Source organism: Papio anubis, chromosome 7 (assembly GCF_008728515.1).
Source record: "Papio anubis isolate 15944 chromosome 7, Panubis1.0, whole genome shotgun sequence".
Taxonomy (NCBI): Eukaryota; Metazoa; Chordata; class Mammalia; order Primates; family Cercopithecidae; genus Papio; species Papio anubis.
In genome coordinates, this window is record NC_044982.1 from 111,764,445 (window position 1) to 111,782,787 (window position 18,343).

The following is an 18,343-nucleotide window of genomic DNA, read 5'->3' on the forward strand; positions in this document are numbered from 1 at the left end:
TCAAGAATCATTCCTATTTATTGCCAATATAGTTAGTTTTCCACAGTATGGATGTGTCACACTTTGTTTTTTTTTTTTTTTTTTCTGGCTTTCCTGCAGGTTACTTGAATACTTTTTAGCATTCAGTGTTTTAAAGTATATCTCTTTGTATGGCTTTTTTTCATCACTCTAGATACTACATTTTGTATGTAACAAATCATAGTTGGCTGTACTACAGTGCTACTTGGTGATGCTACATTTTATCACTTCCAGTAAAGTATAGAAACTTTTGCTCCCTTTATTCCCCCCCCATTTAATTATCTTAACATTTTTAAATGTTTCTAATATATGTATATGTGTATATTATGTGCATGTTTATATATATATTTTATGTGTATTAATGGTTTTATTTTCTTTACATACATTTTGAACCATATCATACAGCATTATAATTTTTGCTTCAGCAGTCAAACATAATTTGAAAAACTCAAGTGGAACAGGAATCTGTTGTATTTATACATATTTTTCATCCTTCTGTCATCCTTCCTTCCTCGTTATCCACAATTCCTGGATTATTTGAGATCTTTTTTCATTTCCTTTCTGCTTAGAGAATTTTCTTTATTCTTTTAAAGCAGGTATGCTAGTGAGAAATTATCCTTTCTCTATAAATATTTTTATTTTTTTCTTCATTGCTGTAGGATATTTTTGCTGGATAAAGAACTCTGAGTTAACATGTCTTTTCTCCTAGCACCTGAAAGATAAATCGTGCCAGTTCCTTCTGGCTTCCATGGTTTTTAATGAGAAATTTACTGTCGTTAAACTGTTTTTCCCCTCTAGGGAAAATGTTATTTTTCTGATGCTGCTTTCAAGATTTTTTCTATGTCTTCAGTTTTCAGAAGTTTGACTTTGATGTATTTTGGCATGGATTGATTTGGGGTTTACACTGTTTGGGGTTTACTTGGCTTCTTGAATCTGTAGGTTTATGTCTTTTGAGAACTTTTCAGTCATATTTTTTCAAATTATTTTTCAGTTCTGTCCTTTTTTTCCTCTCCTTTTGAGACTCTGGTGACAGGAATGTTAGTCTTTTATTATAGTTTCACGAGTCACCAGAGTTCTGTTTGTTTGTTATTTTTTGGTTTGTTTTCTTCCTATTGTTCAGACTGGCAAATTTCTATTGTTTTATTTTTTAGTATACTGATTCCTTCTTCTGTCACATCCATTCTGCTATTGAACCCATCCACTGACATTGATTTCAGTTATTGTAATTTTGGTTTTGTAATTTCATTATTTACATTCTATTTTTCTCTGCTGAGACTTTCTTTACTCAGGCTTTCTGTTCTTTTCATTTGTTTCCAGTATGTTGGTAATTGCCCGTTGAAGCATTTTAATGGTGGCTGCCTTAAAATCCTTGTGAGATAATTCTTTTTCTTTCTTTAAAAAATACATTTTTTTTTCTTTTCCTTTTTATTTTTTTACTTTTTAATTTTATTTATTTACTTATTTATTTGAGACAGAGTCTCACTCTGTCGCCCAGGCTGCACTGCGATCTCAGTTCACTGCAACCTCCGTCTCCCGGTGCACCCATCACCCTAGAAGTACACGCTGTACCCAATATGTAGTCTTTTATCCCTCATCTCCCTCTTACTCTTCCTCCAAGTCCTCAAAGTTCATTGTGTCATTCTTATGTCTTTGCATGCTCATAGCTTAGCCTCCACTTATGAGTGAGAACATACTATGTTTGGTTTTCCATTCCTGAGTTACTTCACTGGGAATAATGGTCTCCAATTCCATCTAGGTTGCTGCAGATAGTTTCCTTTTCCTACTTTATGTTTTTGTTTGCTTTGTCAAAGATCAGTTGACTGTAAGTATTTCGCTTTATTTCTGGATTCCCTATTCTGTTCCATTGGTCTGTGTGCCTGTTTCTATTCCAGTACGATGCTGTTTTGGTGACTATGGCCTTATAGTATCATTTGAAGTTGGGTAATGTGATGCCTCCAAATTTGTTCTTTTTGCTTAGTCTTGCTTTGGCTATGTGGGTTCTTTTGGTTCCATGTGAATTTTAGGATTGTTTTTTCTAGTTCTGTGAAGAATGGTGGTGGTATTTTGATGGGAATTGCATTGAATTTGTTGATTGCTTTTGGCAGTATGGTCATTATCACAATATTGATTCTACCCATCCGTGAACATGGGATATGTTTCTGTTTGTTTTGTCATCTATAATTTCTTTCAGCAGTGTTTTGTAGTTTTCCTTGCAGAGGTCTTTCACTTTCACCTCTTGATTAAGTATATTCCTAAGTTTTTTGTTTTTGTTTTTGTTTTTAACAGCTATTATAAAAAGGATTGATTTCTTAATTTGATTCTCAGCTTGGTTGCTGTTGATGTATAGCAGGGCTACTGATTTGTATACATTAATTTTGTATCCTGAAACTTTGCTGAATTCATTTACTAGTTCAGGAGCTTTTTGGATGAGTCTTTCAGGGTTTTCTAGGTATACGATTATGTCATCAGCAAACAGCGACAGTTTGACTTCTGTTTGCCAATTTGGATGCCCTTTATTTCTTTCTCTTGTCTAATTTTTCTGACTAGGACTTCCAGTACTGTGTTGAATAGAAGTGGTGAAAGTGGGCATCCCTGTCCTATTCCAGTTTTCAGGGGGAATGCTTTCAACTTTTCCCCATTCATTATAGTGTTAGCTGTGAGCTTGTCATAGATGGTTTTTATTACCTTAAGGTATGTTCCTTCTTTACCAGTTTTGCTGAGGGTTTTAATCATACATAAAGGGATGCTGGATTTTGTGAAATGCTTTTTCCACATCTATTGAGATGATCATGTGATTTTTGTTTTTAATTCTTTTTATGTGGTGTATCACATTTATTGACTTGCCGATGTTAAACCATCCCTGCATCCCTGGTATGAAACCCACTGGATCATGGTGGATTATCTTTTTGATCTGCTGTTGGATTCATTTAGCTAGTATTTTGTTAAGGATTTTTGCATCTATGTTCATCAGGGATATTGGTTTGTAGTTTTCTTTTTTTGGTTATGTCCTTTTCTGGTTTTGGTATTAGGGTGAAACTGGCTTCATAGAATGATTTCAAGAGGATTCCCTTTTTCTGTGTCTTTCGGAGTAGTGTCAATAGGATTGGTAACCAGTTCTTCTTTAAATGTCTGATAGAATTCAGCTGTGAATCCATCTAGTCCTGGACTTTTTTTGTTGGTAACTTTTAAATTACAATTTCAGTCTTATTTCTTGTTATTGGTCTGTTCAGAGTTTCTGTTTCTTCCTGGTTTAACCTAGGAGGGTTGTATATTTCCAGGAATTTATCTATCTCCTCTAGTTTTCTAGTTCATGCACATAAAGGTGTTCATAGTAGCCTTGAGTGATATTTTGTATTTCTGTAGTATTGGCTGTTATATCTCCCATTTTGTTTATAATTGAGCTTATTTGGATCTTCTCTCTTCTTTCTTGGTTAATCCCACTACTGGTCTATCAATTTTATTTATCTTTTCAAATAACCAGCTTTTTATTGCATTTATCTGTTGTATTTTTTTGTTTGTTGCAATTTCATTTAGTTCTGCTCTGATCTTGGTTGCTTATTTTCTTCTGTTGGGCTTGGGTTTGGTTTGTTCTTGTTTCTGTAGCTCCTTGAGGTGTGACCTTAGATTGTCTTGTTTGTGCTCTTTCAGACTTATTGATGTAGGCATTTAATGCTATGAATTTCCTGTTAGCACTGCCTTTGCTATATCCCAGAGGTTTTTATAGGTTGTGCCACTATTATTGTTCAGTTCAAATACTTTGTTAATTTCCATCTTGATTTCACTTTTGACTCAGTGATCATTCAGGAACATGTTATTTAATTTCCGTGTATTTGCATGGTTTTGAGGGTTCCTTTTGAAGTTGATTTCCAATTTTATTCCACTGTGGTCTAATAAAGTGCTTTGTATAATTCGATTTTCTTAAATTTGTTGAGAATTTGTTGCCTGTCATATGGTCTGTCTTGGAGAATGTTCCATGTGTTGATGAATAGAATGTGTATTCTGTAGTTGTTGGGTAGAATGTTATGTAAACGTCTATTAAGCCCATTGTTTCTTTGTTGACTTTTTGTCTTGATTACCTGTTTAGTGCTGTCAGTGAAGTATTGAAGTCTCCCACTATTATTTTGTTGCTGCCTATCTAATTTCTTAGGTCTAGTAGTAATTGTTTTATAAATTGGGAGCTCCAGTGTTAGGTGCATATCTATTTAGGATTGTGATATTTTCCTGTTGTATTAGACCTTTTATCATTATGCAGTGTCTCTCTTTATCTTTTTTAACAGCTGTTGCTCTAAAGTTTGTTTTGTCTGATACAAGAATAGCTATTCCTGCTTGCTTCTGGTGCCGATTTGCATGGAGTATCTTTTTCCACCCCGTTACCTTAACTTTATGTGAGTCCTTTTGTGTCAGGTGAGTCTCTTGAAGACAGCAGATACTTAATTACTGAATTCTTATCCATTCTGCCATTCTCTATCTTTTAAGTGGAGCATTTAGGCCCATTACTTTCAACGTTAGTATTGAAATGTGAGGTACTATTCTATTCATTGCTCTATTTATTGCCTGAATACCTTTTTTTTTTTTTCATTGTGGTGTTGTTTTATAGGTCCTGTGAGATTTATGCTTTAAGGATATTCGATTTGGGTGTATTTGGAGGATTTGTTTCAAGACTTAGAGCTCCTTTTAGCAGTGCTTGTAGTGCTGGCTTGGTAGTGGCTAATTCTCTCAGCAGTTGTTTGTCTGAAGAATACCATATATTTTCTTCATTTATGAAGCCTAGTTTTGTTGCATACAAAATTCTTGACTGATAATTATTTTTGTTTAAGGAGGCTAAAGATAGGATCCCAGTCCCTTCTAGCTTGTAGGGTTTCTGCTATGAAATCTGCTGTTAATCTGATAGGTTTTTCTTTATAGGTTACCTGATACTTTTGCCTCACAGCCCTTAAGATTCTTTCATTCATCTTGACTTTAGATAACCTGTGTGCCTAGGTGGTGATCTTTTTGCAATGAAATTTCCCAGGAGTTCTTTGAGCTTTTTGTATTTGGATGTCTAGATCCCTAGCAAGGCCAAGAAAGTTTCCTTCAATTATTCTCTCAAACATGTTTTCCAAACTTTTAGATTTCTCTTCTTCCTCAGAAACACCAGTTATTCTTAAATTTGATCATTTAATATAATGTCAAACTTCTTGGAAGTTTTTTGTTGTTGTTGTTGTTGTTTTTGTTTTTTTGAGATGAAGTCTTGCTCTGTCATCCAGACTGAAATGCAGTGGTGCAATCTGGGCTCACTGCATCCTCCGCCTCCCAGGTTCAAGTGATTCTCCTACCTCAACCTCCCACATAGCTAGGATTACAGGCACACACCGCCACACCCAGCTAATTTTTGTATTTTAGTAGAGACGGGGTTTCACCATGTTGGCCAGACTGGTCTCAAACTCCTGACATCAAGTGATCTTCCCTCCTCGGCCTCCCAGAATGCTGGGATTATAGGCATGAGCCACTGTGCCTGGCTTGTTCATTTTTTAAAAATTCTTTTTTCTTCTTTGTCTTTATCAGATTGGGTTAATTCAAAAGCCTTGTCTTCAGACTTGAAGTTCTTTCTTCTACTTGTTCAATTCTATTTCTGAGACATTCCAGTGCATTTTGCAATTCTCTAAGTGTGCCCTTCATTTCCAGAAGTTGTGATTAGTTTTTATTTATGCTATCTATTGCACTGGAGATTTTTCCATTCATATCCTGTATCTTTTTTTGATTTCTTGGATTTGACCTTTCTCTGATGCCTACTCAATTGGCTTAATAGTTGACTTTCTGAATTCTTTTTCTGGCAATTCAGAGATTGTTTTTCCTGGTTTGGAGCCATTGTTGGTGAGCTAGTGTGATCTCTTGGGGGTGTTAAAGAACCTTGTTTTGTCTATTGCCAAAATTGTTTTTCTGGTTCCTTCTTATTCGGGTAGACTGTATCAAAGGGAAGATCTGGGACTCAAAGGCTGCTGTTCAGATTCTTTTGTCCCACAGGTTGCTCCCTTCATGTGGTGCTCTTCCCTTTCCCATAGGGACGGGAATTTCTGAGAGCTGAACTGAAGTGATTGTTGTTTCTCTTCTGCATCTAGCCATCCAGCAGAGCCCTCAGGCTCTGGACTGGTACTGGGGAGTATCTGCAGAGTCTTATGATGTGATCTGTCTTCAGGTCTCTCAGCCATGGATACCAACACCTGATCTGGTGGAGGTAGCAGGGGCATGAAGTGGATACTGTGAGGGTTCCTGGTTGTATTTTTGTTACCCGAGCTGCTTTTGTGTTGGTTGGCCTCCAGATAGGAGGTGGTGCTTTAAAGAACATATGAACTGTGGTAGTATAGGGAGGATGAGGTGGAGGTTGGGGCCATAGACCTCTCAAGAGGGTATATCCTTGGTCTTCAGCTACCAGCAGGACCATCAGATGTGGACAGGGTTAGGTGTGTCTGAGCTCAGACTCTCCTTGGGCAGGAATTGATGTGGCTGCTATAGAGGATGGGGGCGTGTTTCCCAGGCCAATGCAATTATGTTCCCAGGAAGATTATGGCTGCCTCTGCTGCATCACACAGGTTGCCAGGGAAGTAGAAAATGCCTGCAGCCAGAGTCCTCACACAGCTCCCATGCAGCCTACAACCCAAAAGGCTGGTCCCACTCCCACTGTGCCCCCCAACCAACAACATGGAGTTGATTTCCAGGCAGCCAGTGAGGAGGGCTGAGAACTTTGTCCCAGGCTATAAGCCTCCCCACTGAGAAAACTAGCTGACTCACAGTTCCTTGGCTGTCCCACAGAGCCTACAGCAGCAATCCAGCTCCTTCAAAGGGTCTGTGGATTATCTCGGCTTTCCTGGTATGTTCCTGCGGTAGTTGTTGGAACAGAAGTTCATGATGTGAGTCTCCACATGCTACTGTATCCATCCAACTGGGAGCTGAAGTTAGTCCTGACCCCTATCTGCCATTTTTCCTCCCTTGTAAGATAATTCTTATGTCTGTTATCTTGGTGTTGGTATCCATTGATTGTCTTTTCTCATTCAAGTTATGATTTTCCTGATTCTTGATATGGCAAATGGTTTTCAATCAAAACCTAGACATTTTGGACATTATGTCATGAGATTTTGCATTTCATTTAAGTCTTCTGTTTTGGCAGGTCTCTTTTGATAGTATACTGGCAGGGGGAAAGGATGTTGCCTCATTACTGTCAGGTAGAGGAATAAGTTCAGGGTCCTAATCATCCTCCGGTGACACTTGGTAGGAGGCACCTGTTGTGGGCAGGGGTGGGAGTTTCAGCTTCCTACTAGGCCTCTGATGATGCCAACTCTGTGGAGTGAATACTTAGGAGTGAAACTATTTGGTTCTTTGGTAAGTTTTTAAATTTGATTTTAAACTTTGGAAGAAGCTGCCGAACTTTTTAAAAATGTTGATAAAATTTTCCATTCCTAGCAGCAATTTATGAGCATTTCAGATACTCTACATCATTGTCGTCCTATAGAACTTTCTGCAGTAATAAAAAATTTTCTATATTTGCATCATCCAATACAGTAGCTACTGACATAGACAGCACAGCTCGACATTCTTGCTAATATTTGAAATTGTCAGTCTTTCTAAATTTATCTTTTCTATGTGTATGAAGTGGTATCTTATGGTTTTAATTGTTTCTTGTGCTTACTGGCCACTTAATTTTTCTAATTCTGTTTTTAAAACAGCAGAAGTTTTTAATTTTTATAAATTACAGTTTATGAGGTGAGTTCTGTTTTGTGTTTTTATGGTTTCTCTTTATCCTTAGGTCATAACATCATTTCCTTTTTTTTTTTCTTGATGTTTTGTAGTTTCACTCTTAGATTTATGATGCATTTTGAGTTTATATGTATGGTGTGAGGTAAAGGGAGAGTTCATTTTCATGCCAGGTAAATATCCTATTCTACACCATTTGTTGAAAATATTATCTTCCTATATTGAATTAGCTTGACACTTTTGTTGAAAATCAATGTAGCATATATTTGTAGGTCTATTTTTGTATTCTCTATTATGTTCCATTTGTATGTTTATCTGCAGGCCGTGATCAAACTATCTCAATTGCTCTAGCTTAGTTATAAATCTAGAGATCAGTTATTAGAAGTATTCATACTTCATTCTTTATTTTCAAAATTAGTTTTTCATTTGGGTTTTCATATACATTTTAAAAAATTATTATGCATACACAATAGTTGTACATATTTCTGGGGTACATGTGATATTTTGATACGAGCATACATTGTGTAATGATCAAATCAGGGTAATTGGTATCTCCATCAACTCAAAACATTTATCATTTTTTTTGTGTGGGTAGCATTCTGAATCTACTCCTATAGTTATGTTGAAATATACATTAAATTATTGTTCACTATAGTCTCCCTTTTGTGCTACCAAACACTAGATCTTACTTTTACTATCTAACTATATTTTGGAGTTTAAAAAAAATTTTTTTGAGATGGAGTTTCATTCTATTGCCCAGGCTAGGCAGTGGCGTGATATTGGTTCACTGCAACCTCTGCCTCAGCCTCCCGAGTAGCTGGGATTACAGGCATGCGCCACCATGCCTGGCTAATTTTTCTGTTTTTAATGGAGACCGGGTTTCATCATGTTGGCCAGGCTGGTCTTGAACTCCTGACCTCAAGTGATCCACCCATCTTGGCCTCCCAAAGTGCTGGGATTACAGGCGTGAACCACCGCACCCAGCCTCTAACTATATTTTTACACTCATTAACCAACCATCCATCCTCCACCCTCCACTACCCTTCCAAGCATCTGGTAACCATCATTCTCCTGTCTACTTCCTTGAGATCAGTTTTTTAAACTGTCATGTAACAGTGAGAACATGCAATATTTGACTTTCTGTGGCTGGCACATTTCACTTAACGTTAAGTGTCCATCAGTAGATTAATGGATAAAGAAAATGTGCTACATATGCCCAATGGCATATTATTCAACCATAAAAAAGAATGAAATCCTCTCATTTGTAATAACATAGATGGAACTGGAGGACATTCTGTTAAGAGAAATAAGCCAGGCACAGAAAGACAAATACCGTATATATTTTAGAACCAGCTTGTATGTTTCTATGATTAAAACCTAGGATTTTGATTGGTGTCAGATTGAATCTGTAGACCTAATTTGGGAAGAATTGCCACATTAATAATGTTGAGTCTTCCAATCCGTTAACCTGATATATTCATTTATTTCAGTTTTGTTTGATTTGTCTTAGCAGTGTTTTTTTAAGATAGCATTTTATAAGCATTTCTCATATTTTGTTAGATTCATAATTTGTTAAACTCAAGTATTTCATGTTTTTTAATGCTATTATCAATGGTATTTAACGTTTTTACTTGTTGTTAGATATAGAAATAGAACAGATATTTGTATGTTGACTTTCTAATTTGTGATCTTGCTAAAATCACTCAAGAGCTGTGGTATTTCTTTTGTAGGTTTCCTTAGGATTTTCTAGCATATAATCATGTCTTCTGCAAATAAAGACATTTTAACCTCTTTCTTTCCCATCTTTATGCTTTTCATTATTTTTCTGTTGTCTCATTACACTAGTTATGACCTCCATTGTAATGTTGAACAGAAGTGAACATCTTTGCCTGGTTCCCAATGTTAGGAGAAAATCATTTGATTTTTCACTAAGTATGATGTTGGCTATGTATATTTTACAGATGCCCTTTTTAAAATTAATGAAGTTCTTTTCTATTCTGCATTTCCCGAAGTTTTTGTTATGAATGAGTATTGAAATTTGTTAAATGCTTTTTTATCTTTATTTGTTGAAATGAAAATGTTGGTTTTCTCTTTGATTCTGTTAATATGGCTGATATGGTTTGACTCTGTGTCCCCACCCAAATCTCACGTCAAATTGTAATCCTCCAGTTTGTCAAATTGTAATGCTCCAACACTGTTGGAGGAGCGGCCTGGTAGGAGGTGAGTGGATCATGGGGACTGACTTCTCCACTTGCTGTTCTCGTGATAGTGAGTTCTCACGAGATCTGATTATTTAAAAGTGTGTAGCACTTCCTCCTTCTCTCTTGCTCTTCTGCTCTGCCATGTGAGGATGTGCCTGCTTCCTCTTCATCTTCTGCCGTGATTGTAAGTTTCCTGAGGCCTACCCAGCCATGCTTCCTGTACAGCATGTGGAACTGCAAGTCAATTAAACCTCTTTTCTTCATATATTACTCAGTCTCAGGTAGTTCTTTATAGCAATGCAAGAATGGACTAATACAATGGTTACATTAATTTGTTTGAGATGTAAAATCAACCTTGTGTTCTTTTTTATATATTGCTGAATTTGATTTGCTATTTTTAAGGATTTTTTTTTTTTTTTTGGTATCTGTGTTTATGAGGGATGTTGATGTGTGGTTTAGGGTTCTTTTTTGAATTTTTTTTCTAGTTTTAGAATCAATCCAATACTGTTTATTATAACGTCAGTTTGGAAGTGTTTCCTTCTCTACTCTCTGGAAGAATATATGTGGGATTGGTATTTTTCATTTACATGTTTGATAGAATTCACCAACAAATCTTTTGGGAGCTAGAGTTTTCTTTCTTTTTCCTTTTTTTTTGAGATGGAGTCTCGTTCTATCGCCCAGGCTGGAGTGCACTGGCGCAATCCCGGCTCATTGCAACCTCTGCCTCCCAGGTTCAAGTGATTCTCCTGCCTCAGCCTCCTGAATATCTGGGATTGCAGGTGTGCACCACCACACCCAGCTAATTTTTGTATTTTTAGTAGAGACAGGGTTTCACCAAGTTGGTCAGGCTGGTCTCTAACTCCTGACCTCCTGATCTGCCTGCGTTGGACTCCCAAAGTGCTGGGATTACAGGCGTGAGCCACCGCGCCTGGCCCGGAGTTTTCTTTGTGGGACGGTTTTACAAATTCTAATTCTTTGATAAATTTAATATTTCATGTTTTTAATGTTATTATAAATGGTACTTGAATTTTTTAAATTTCTGCTTGTTGCTATAGAAATAAAATAGATATTTGTGTATTGACTTTCTATTCTGCAATCTTGCTAAAATTATTTAACAGTTGTAGTATTTGTTTCGTAGATTTCAGATTACCTCTTAAGTCATTGTTGGTAATCTGTGTCTTTTAAGGAATTTGTCCATTTTATCTTAGTTGTCAAACGTCTTGGCATAAAATCATTTATAGTAGTCTTTTTTTTTAATGTCTGTAGATTCTTTAGTGACAGTCTCTCCTTTTATTCCTAATATTGGTGATTTTCTGTTTCTTCTCTTGTTCAGTCTACCTACAAGTTTACTAATTTCATTAATTTTCTCTCAAAGAACAGTTTTTGGTTGCATTGATTTTTCTCTATTTTTCAGGTATCTTTTTTTTTTTTTTTAATTTCCCTTCTTTGTTATTTTGTTACTCTGTATTTACTTTGGCTTAATTTCCTCCTTTTTTCTGGCTTCCTGTGGTGTGAGGTTAGATAACTGAGTTTAGACCTTTTCTTCCCTAATAAAGGAATAGAAAACTATAAATTTCCTCAAAACACCTTTTTAACGGCATTTTACAAACTTTTATATGTTGAGTTTTCATTTAGCTCAAAATATTTTCTAATTTCTCTCATAATTTCTTATTTTGTCCATAGATTATTTTAGAAATATAGTGCTTGATTTCTTTTTATTTTTTTTTTTTTTGAGACCGAGTTTCGCTCTTGTTGCCCAGGCTGGAGTGCAGTGGCATGATCTCGGCTCACCGCAACCTCCGCCTCCTGGGTTCAAGCAACTCTCCTACCTCATCCTCCCAAGTAGCTGGGATTACAGGCATGCGCCACCACACCGGCCAATTTTTTATTTTTAGTAGAGATGGGGTTTCTCCATGTTGGCCAGGCTGGTCTTGAACTCCTGACCTCAGGTGATCCGCCCATCTCGGACTCCCAAAGTGCTGGGGTTACAGGCGTGAGGCACCGTGCCTGGCCCCTACTTGATTTCTAAATATTTGGGAATTTTCTAGATATCTTTCACTTATTGAATTCTAATTCCATTGTGATAAGGCACTGTGTATAGTTTCAATTCTTTTAATTTGTAAGACTTATTTATCAATAGGTGCATAGTCTGTCTTGGCAAATGTTTCATGGGCATTGTAAAAATTTATATTTTGCTTTTGTCGATTGGAATATTTTATAGATTGCAATTCAGTTGAGAGTGCTGCTTAAGTCTTCTTTATCCTTGCTGCACTTTTGTCATCATATTTATTCTTTCAGTTAATGAGAGAATGTTGATGTCTCCAACTGTTATTGTTTGTTTCTCCCTTCAGTTCTGTCAGTTTTTGCTTTGTGTATTTTGTAGGTCTAGCATTGTGTGCATACACATTTAGAATTGTTCTGTCTTCTAATGAATTTACCCCTTGATCATTATGAAATGTCCCTCAGTATCTCTGATAATATATATCTTTTTTAATTTAGTATAATTGTCTGGTATAATTACAGCTCTTCCAGCTTTCTTAAGATTTCAGTTTGCATGGCATATCTTCTGTCCTTTTACTTCTTATTTATTTTTTTCTTTTTTGAGACAGAGTTTTGCTCTTGTTGACCGAGGCTGGAGTGCAATGGCATGATCTCAGCTCACTACAACCTCCGCATCCCAGGTCAAGTGATTCTCGTGCCTCAGCCTCCCGAGTAGCTGGGATTACAGGCACCCGCCACGATGCCTGACTCATTATCCTTTTACTTTTAACTTATTTTCTTGTTTTTAGTGTGAGACTCTTATAGACGGCATAGGTTTGGTTCTTACTTTTTTATGTCTTTTAATTGAAATATTTATATGATTTACATTTAATGTGTTGCTAATGTGATTGAGTTTAAATCTACCATCTTTCTATTTGTTTTCTATTAACCCTTCCTTTGAATTAAGTATGCTTTGGCATTCTATCTAACCTCCACTATTGGCTCAGTCATTTCCTTATTGGCTTTGTTCTACTTATTTTACTGATTCCTTTATAATTATATATGCCTCTTTAACTTATTATAATCTACCATTACATAATATTATACTATTTCTTATATAATTAAGACCTTTACAACAGTATTCTTCCATTGTCTCACAGTCATTTTTTTTCTCTCTGACCGTTTTTGGTAAATTATATTGCTGTGTTTTCAAATTCACTACCTTCTTTTTCTTCTGTGTATAAACTACTGCTTTTCTATCTAGTGAAATATTCATTTCTCTATATATATTTTATCTCTAGAAGTTATTTTTCGGTTCTTTTTGAAAATCCTCTATTTCTCTCTCTACTATATTCCTTTTTTCATTTATGTCTTTGAATATAGGGCATAGTCATTACAGCCCTTTTAATGTCTTTGCCTGCCAATTCTATCATTTCTATCATTTCTGGGTTTCTTTCTATTGACTGATATTTTTCTGGTTATGGGCCACATTTCCCTGATTCTTACTATGTCCAGTAACTTTTTAATTAAATGATAAATATTTATGAATTTAAATACTTGAATCCTTAATCTCGTTGTGTATCTTTAAAGAATGTTGGACTCATTCCCGGAAAGCATTTTTGTTAAGTACAGATTAATTTGTTCAGTTCTAGGCTTAAACACTCCTTTCAGGCATATCTAGAGTAGCCTTTATACTAGGGCCCCTATCTCAGTGGTTTGGCCCTTCTGGGGTCCCTGCTGATTGCTTTGTATATTTGGGTTTCTCCCTTCTTGCTGAAGGGAGCTTGTTAAATTCTTGGTCCTGTGTCAGCTCTGAGAATCTTTGTATTGCAACTCTCTGGTAACATTTTTTCCTTAGATGTTCTCCTCTGGTCTCAAAAAAAAATTTTTGCCCTACTTCATGTAACGTTTTTATCAGCTAAATGCTCAGGAGAACCCTTGTTCAGATTACTTTAGCTGTCTCCCTCTTCTCTGGAATTCTGCCCCATAAATTCTAGCCTTCTTGGCCTCCTTGCACTTTTTTCTATCTCTCCAAGTAAACAAGATTGCCAGGCTCTGTTTAAGTTCTTCCTCCTGGTACTGAAGTGGTAAATTTCTTTCTGGCTGAGAGCCTGAGTTGATGGTAGGACTCCCCTTATTTCTGTTTTCTTAGGGATCATAGTACTGCACTACCTGTGTCTGAAAATAGTCCTTTCCAGTATTTTATGCTGTATTCTAATTGTTTATGGTGAGAGGATTGTCCTGGCACTGTTTACTCTCTCATGGTCAGAAGCAGAAGTTGAATCATTCTAGAATAGGTTTTAATGCTAACACCTTTGCAGAATTCAGAAGCTCCCAGGAAATTGTTTCTTAACACTTATGCATTGATGTACTTTTTCTCAGTATTGTTATAAATGAACTGTGTCTGCTATGGGAACTATTATTTATTTTTCAAATCAGAGAGCCCATTACAAACTCTAAATCAGAAACTGATCAGAAGAAAAGGATATATCATACTTAATAAATTTTATGAATCAGGAAAATTGATTTCTTGAGAATATGAAAATTGTCTCTATTATGAGATACTAATTTTAAATATAAAATTATTAACATTGATTAGAAATATGAAGGAATAGCATTATCAGAGTGTAAGGACCAAAATAAATCATTTGATCTAGTCTTTAAAAATAGGAATTCTAAAATTTTAGAGAATAGCCATGTGGAATATAGTTTGTGGTAGAAATTTGGCAAATGTTATCTGTAAAGGGCCAAATAATGTATATTTTGGACTTTGTAGGCATTTAGTTCCTGTAACAACTACTTAATTTTGCCTTTATGGTAAAAAATCAGTCGTAGACAATATATAAACAAATGAGCTGGCTGTGTTCTGATAAAATTTTATTTATAGACCATGAAATTTGAATTTCATCTAGTTTTTATGTCTCAAAATATTCTCCTTTTGATTTTTTTCAACTCTTTAAAAATGTAAAAATTATTTTCACCTAGCAAGCCATATATAAGGAGGTGGCAGGTTGGATTTGAACTGTGGGTAAAGGCTTGACAACCCCTACTTTATAATTTAAAAATCTCCTCAGTATGCTGTCAGATTCCTGGTAGACCATTGTATTTCCATTCAATATGATGTTTTTTTTTTTTTTTTTACCTGAAACTATTCCCTACTATTAAGTTAAATAGCAAAGTAAATAAGATCACACAAATTTTAGCCTGTGGGGCTTTGAAAGATTATATAGTGTTGAGTTAGCGGAGCAAGATGGCCGAATAGGAACAGCTCCAGTCTCCAACTCCCAGCGCGAGCAACACAGAAGACCGGTGATTTCTGCATTTTCAACTGAGGTACTGGGTTCATCTCACTAGGGAGTGCCAGACAATCGGTGCTGGTCAGCTGCTGCAGCCCGACCAGCGAGAGCTGAAGCAGGGTGAGGCATGGCCTCACCTGGGAAGCGCAAGGGGAAAGGGAATCCCTTTTCCTACAGGGGAACTGAGACACACAACACCTGGCAAATCGGGTAACTCCCACCCCAATACTGCGCTTTAAGCAAACAGGCACACCTGGAGATAATATCCCACACCTGGCCAGGAGGGTCCCACGCCCACGGAGCCTCCCTCATTGCTAGCACAGCAGTCTGCAAGGCAGCAGCGAGGCTGGGGGAGGGGCGCCCACCATTGCTGAGGCTTAAGTAGGTAAACAAAGCCGCTGGGAAGCTCCAACTGGGTGGAGCTCACAGCAGCTCAAGGAAACCTGCCTGTCTCTGTAGACTTCACCTCTGGGGACAGGGCACAGATAACAACAAAAGCAGCAGAAACCTCTGCAGATGCAAACGACTCTATCTGACAGCTTTGAAGAGAGCAGTGGATCTCCCAACACGGAGGTTGAGATCTGAGAAGGGACAGACTGCCTGCTCAAGTGGGTCCCTGACCCCTGAGTAGCCTAACTGGGAGACATCCCCCACTAGGAGCAGTCTGACACCCCACACCTCACAGGGTGGAGTACACCCCTGAAAGGAAGCCTCCAAAGCAAGAATCAGACAGGTATACTTGCTGTTCAGCAATATTCTATCTTCTGCAGCCTCTGCTGCTGATACCCAGGCAAACAGGGTCTGGAGTGGACCTCAAGCAATCTCCAACAGACCTACAGCTGAGGGTCCTGACCGTTAGAAGGAAAACTATCAAACAGGAAGGACACCTACACCAAAACCCCATCAGTACGTCACCATCATCAAAGACCAGAGGCAGATAAAACCACAAAGATGGGGAAAAAGCAGGGCAGAAAAGCTGGAAATTCAAAAAATAAGAGCGCATCTCCCCCGGGAAAGGAGCGCAGCTCATCGCCAGCAACGGATCAAAGCTGGACGGAGAATGACTTTGACGAGATGAGAGAAGAAGGCTTCAGTCCATCAAACTTCTCAGAGCTAAAGGAGGAATTACGTACCCAGCGCAAAGAAACTAAAAATCTTGAAAAAAAAGTGGAAGAATTGATGGCTAGAGTAATTAATGCAGAGAAGGTCATAAACGAAATGAAAGAGATGAAAACCATGACACGAGAAATACGTGACAAATGCACAAGCTTCAGTAACCGACTCGATCAACTGGAAGAAAGAGTATCAGCGATTGAGGATCAAATGAATGAAATGAAGCGAGAAGAGAAACCAAAAGAAAAAAGAAGAAAAAGAAATGAACAAAGCCTGCAAGAAGTATGGGATTATGTAAAAAGACCAAATCTACGTCTGATTGGGGTGCCTGAAAGTGAGGGGGAAAATGGAACCAAGTTGGAAAACACTCTTCAGGATATCATCCAGGCGAACTTCCCCAACCTAGTAGGGCAGGCCAACATTCAAATCCAGGAAATACAGAGAACGCCACAAAGATACTCCTCGAGAAGAGCAACTCCAAGACACATAATTGCCAGATTCACCAAAGTTGAAATGAAGGAAAAAATCTTAAGGGCAGCCAGAGAGAAAGGTCGGGTTACCCACAAAGGGAAGCCCATCAGACTAACAGCAGATCTCTCGGCAGAAACTCTACAAGCCAGAAGAGAGTGGGGGCCAATATTCAACATTCTTAAAGAAAAGAATTTTCAACCTAGAATTTCATATCCAGCCAAACTAAGTTTCATAAGTGAAGGAGAAATAAAATCCTTCACAGATAAGCAAATGCTTAGAGATTTTGTCACCACTAGGCCTGCCTTACAAGAGACCCTGAAGGAAGCACTCAACATGGAAAGGAACAACCGGTACCAGCCATTGCAAAAACGTGCCAAAATGTAAAGACCATCGAGGCTAGGAAGAAACTGCATCAACTAACGAGCAAAATAACCAGTTAATATCATAATGGCAGGATCAAGTTCACACATAACAATATTAACCTTAAATGTAAATGGACTAAATGCTCCAATTAAAAGACAGACTGGCAAACTGGATAAAGAGTCAAGACCCATCAGTCTGCTGTATTCAGGAGACCCATCTCACACGCAGAGACATACATAGGCTCAAAATAAAGGGATGGAGGAAGATTTACCAAGCAAATGGAGAACAAAAGAAAGCAGGGGTTGCAATCCTAGTCTCTGATAAAATAGACTGTAAACCAAGAAAGATCAAAAGAGACAAAGAAGGCCATTACATAATGGCAAAGGGATCAATTCAACAGGAAGAACTAACTATCCTAAATATATATGCACCCAATACAGGAGCACCCAGATTCATAAAGCAAGTCCTTAGAGACTTACAAAGAGACTTAGACTCCCATACAATAATAATGGGAGACTTCAACACTCCACTGTCAACATTAGACAGATCAACGAGACAGAAAGTTAACAAGGATATCCAGGAATTGAACTCATCTCTGCAGCAAGCAGACCTAATAGACATCTATAGAACTCTCCACCCCAAATCAACAGAATATACATTCTTCTCAGCACCACATCGCACTTACTCCAAAATTGACCACATAATTGGAAGTAAAGCACTCTTCAGCAAATGTACAAGAACAGAAATTATAACAAACTGTCTCTCAGACCACAGTGCAATCAAACTAGAACTCAGGACTAAGAAACTCAATCAAAAACGCTCAACTACATGGAAACTGAACAACCTGCTCCTGAATGACTACTGGGTACATCACGAAATGAAGGCAGAAATAAAGATGTTCTTTGAAACCAATGAGAACAAAGATACAACATACCAGAATCTCTGGGACACATTTAAAGCAGTGTGTAGAGGGAAATTTATAGCACTAAATGCCCACAAGAGAAAGCAGGAAAGATCTAAAATTGACACTCTAACATCGCAATTAAAAGAATTAGAGAAGCAAGAGCAAACACATTCGAAAGCTAGCAGAAGGCTAGAAATAACTAAGATCAGAGCAGAACTGAAGGAGATAGAGACACAAAAAACCCTCCAAAAAATCAATGAATCCAGGAG

The 18,343-nt window shown here is 37.3% G+C and overlaps 1 protein-coding gene across 8 annotated transcripts in view; it reads left to right on the forward strand.

The window, feature by feature from the left end:
- Positions 1-18,343, forward strand: part of PEAK1 (pseudopodium enriched atypical kinase 1) — a 305,281-nt gene that overhangs the window by 143,789 nt on the left and 143,149 nt on the right. Inside the window, exon 1 of one of the 8 annotated variants that reach the window (XM_031668450.1) lies at positions 5,677-6,865. The exons of the other annotated variants lie outside the window; for them this stretch is intronic. The gene's annotated coding sequence lies outside the window, so the exon portion shown is untranslated. Of the gene's footprint in view, positions 1-5,676; positions 6,866-18,343 lie in introns of those variants that run through there. 8 annotated transcript variants of the gene reach the window in all.